At 57.8% G+C, this 3249-nt stretch overlaps 2 non-coding genes across 2 annotated transcripts in view; both read left to right on the top strand.

Moving 5' to 3' along the window:
• The first annotated feature begins 2006 nt into the window (after positions 1–2006).
• LOC124296057 lies at positions 2007–2161 on the top strand. The gene has a single exon (XR_006905891.1). It is a non-coding gene; the product is annotated as a 5.8S ribosomal RNA (ribosomal RNA).
• A 468-nt stretch (positions 2162–2629) lies between these two features.
• The window catches only part of LOC124296054, a 3983-nt gene continuing 3363 nt past the window's right edge, over positions 2630–3249 (top strand). Inside the window, exon 1 of the ribosomal RNA XR_006905888.1 lies at positions 2630–3249. This exon is cut by the window's right edge and continues 3363 nt beyond it. This is a non-coding gene — a ribosomal RNA (large subunit ribosomal RNA).

Raw genomic sequence — 3249 nt, 5'->3', positions numbered from 1 at the left:
GCCCAACTAATATCCCATCGCGGTGCTCTTCACTGAGTGTCGAGGTGGGCCGGTACGTTTACTTTGAACAAATTAGAGTGCTTAAAGCAGGCTATTTTCGCCTGAATACTGTGTGCATGGAATAATGGAATAGGACCTCGGTTCTATTTTGTTGGTTTTCGGAACCCCGAGGTAATGATTAATAGGGACAGATGGGGGCATTCGTATTGCGACGTTAGAGGTGAAATTCTTGGATCGTCGCAAGACGGACAGAAGCGAAAGCATTTGCCAAAAATGTTTTCTTTAATCAAGAACGAAAGTTAGAGGTTCGAAGGCGATCAGATACCGCCCTAGTTCTAACCATAAACGATGCCAGCTAGCGATCCGCCGAAGTTCCTCCGATGACTCGGCGGGCAGCTTCCGGGAAACCAAAGCTTTTGGGTTCCGGGGGAAGTATGGTTGCAAAGCTGAAACTTAAAGGAATTGACGGAAGGGCACCACCAGGAGTGGAGCCTGCGGCTTAATTTGACTCAACACGGGAAACCTCACCAGGCCCGGACACCGGAAGGATTGACAGATTGAGAGCTCTTTCTTGATTCGGTGGGTGGTGGTGCATGGCCGTTCTTAGTTGGTGGAGCGATTTGTCTGGTTAATTCCGATAACGAACGAGACTCTAGCCTGCTAAATAGGCGTACCTTCCGGTATCTCGAAGGCCCCCGGCCTCGGTCGGGCGGTTTTTACTACCGGCGTACAAATAAATCTTCTTAGAGGGACAGGCGGCTTCTAGCCGCACGAGATTGAGCAATAACAGGTCTGTGATGCCCTTAGATGTTCTGGGCCGCACGCGCGCTACACTGAAGGAATCAGCGTGTCTTCCCTGGCCGAAAGGCCCGGGTAACCCGCTGAACCTCCTTCGTGCTAGGGATTGGGGCTTGCAATTATTCCCCATGAACGAGGAATTCCCAGTAAGCGCGAGTCATAAGCTCGCGTTGATTACGTCCCTGCCCTTTGTACACACCGCCCGTCGCTACTACCGATTGAATGATTTAGTGAGGTCTTCGGACTGGTACGCGGCAATGTCTCGGCATTGCCGATGTTGCCGGGAAGATGACCAAACTTGATCATTTAGAGGAAGTAAAAGTCGTAACAAGGTTTCCGTAGGTGAACCTGCGGAAGGATCATTAACGTTTCGTACTGCCGAAGCAGCGACTCGTGAGCGCGCGGGGCTGTCTCGCCGCGAGAGCGGCGTGTCACGCCCACGTGTCGCGAACAAAATTTCAAAAAAGTTTGAACGACGTAACGGTCGGGCCCGGTTGCCGCGGCGCGCAACACAATCGTCGTGACAACGAACGCGGTGCTGACGCCGGATCCGATGGGTCCGGCGTTCGCCGCGGTCGCGACGAGCGCAGTCGCCGGCTAAAACCGCCCGACGACCGACTCGCGCCGAGGCGTCGACCCGTCGCTCCGCGTCCAGCGCGGAGCAGCGGCGGGTCGTTCGCGCCTCCGGCCGACTCGGTGCCGAGAGGGGACCGCTCCGCGGTCCGCCTCGACTCGTTCGACCCGGTCAGGTCGTACGAGGGAGACGTGCGAAGCTGGTCTCAGCGCTTCTTCGCGGGCAGCCTGTCTGCGCCCGGGTGTCCTCGGTGCAACGCCGTTACACCCCGGACGCAGGCCGCGAACGCGGTAGGCTTCGGAGAGAATTTTCGCCCGTACGAGGAAGCTCGCGTCAGCGTCGAGGGCAGCGATGCCCGGGACTCGCTGACGCGGCCCACTGCCGTCCGCCGTCAATCGTTTGCATTGCGAGCCGATCGGGTCCGGCGCCGGTCAATTCCGGCAGACGACCCGTGAACCTCGAGGCGACGTCGGCTCTTGAACTATCGCACGAAAGAAATTTGACGCGCGGCGCGCGTTCCTTCCCGCGCGCAACCGCGCAAGGGCTGACGCACGCGGCGCCGCGCTCACGACCACAGAAAGCCGGTAACAACCGTAATTTTAGCATTTTTTAATGCAAAATTCACATATATGATTACCCTGAACGGTGGATCACTTGGCTCGTGGGTCGATGAAGAACGCAGCTAATTGCGCGTCAACTTGTGAACTGCAGGACACATGAACATCGACATTTCGAACGCACATTGCGGTCCACGGATACAATTCCCGGACCACGCCTGGCTGAGGGTCGTTTAACAACGACAGACTGCTCCGTAGGCAACGGTGCTGCGAAAACCCCCGACCCGGGGGAACACAGCGCACCGTGCCTTCGCGAGCGAATGACTGGGCGTTCGCGGCCTCAAACAAAGGTCGCGTCGCCTCAAACGAACACGTATGTCACGGTCACGACGCGTCGCCGCAGATCGCGGGGTCGAGCTGTCGCTGCCGTTCGTCACGTTCCGGTGCTAGCGATAGTCGAGAGAACGAACGAATTCGGCACGGCGACACACAGACCGCGCGCGGTCGGTTCGCCGCTCATGTGATGAAGTTCCGTCCACGCTTCGCCGCGGGGGGCTCTCGGGTCTCCCGTACGGCGGGCGTGTTTACGGTCGTTTCCGTGGCTCGAACGTACGAAAGAATACGTTGTGTCCTCGTCCGTGTCGACGGTGCTGTTCTTGAACGAACGGCCGTCGCCGACGACGGACTCGCAATCTTACGACGACCTCAGAGCAGGCGAGACTACCCGCTGAATTTAAGCATATTACTAAGCGGAGGAAAAGAAACTAACTAGGATTTCCTTAGTAGCGGCGAGCGAACAGGAAACAGCCCAGCACTGAATCCCGCGGTTCTGCCGCCGGGAAATGTAGTGTTTGGGAGGATCCACTTATCCCGGGGCGTCGGCCCGCGTCCAAGTCCATCTTGAATGGGGCCACTTACCCGCAGAGGGTGCCAGGCCCGTAGCGACCGGGACGCGCCACGGGAGGATCTCTCCTCAGAGTCGGGTTGCTTGAGAGTGCAGCTCTAAGCGGGTGGTAAACTCCATCTAAGGCTAAATATGACCACGAGACCGATAGCGAACAAGTACCGTGAGGGAAAGTTGAAAAGAACTTTGAAGAGAGAGTTCAAGAGTACGTGAAACCGTTCAGGGGTAAACCTGAGAAACCCGAAAGATCGAACGGGGAGATTCATCGTCAGCGACGCAGGCTTCGCCGCGGCTCGTGATGTCGGGACCTCGCGTCCACGGCACTCGGTCGCGGTGCAATGTCCGGCGGCGCCGGCGTGCACTTCTCCCCTAGTAGGACGTCGCGACCCGTTGGGTGTCGGTCTAAGGCCCGGTCG

This window comes from Neodiprion lecontei, unplaced genomic scaffold, assembly GCF_021901455.1.
Source record: "Neodiprion lecontei isolate iyNeoLeco1 unplaced genomic scaffold, iyNeoLeco1.1 ptg000109l, whole genome shotgun sequence".
Taxonomy (NCBI): domain Eukaryota; kingdom Metazoa; phylum Arthropoda; class Insecta; order Hymenoptera; family Diprionidae; genus Neodiprion; species Neodiprion lecontei.
The sequence above is the reverse complement of the archived record's forward strand: the minus strand, read 5'-3'. Positions and strand labels throughout refer to the sequence as shown.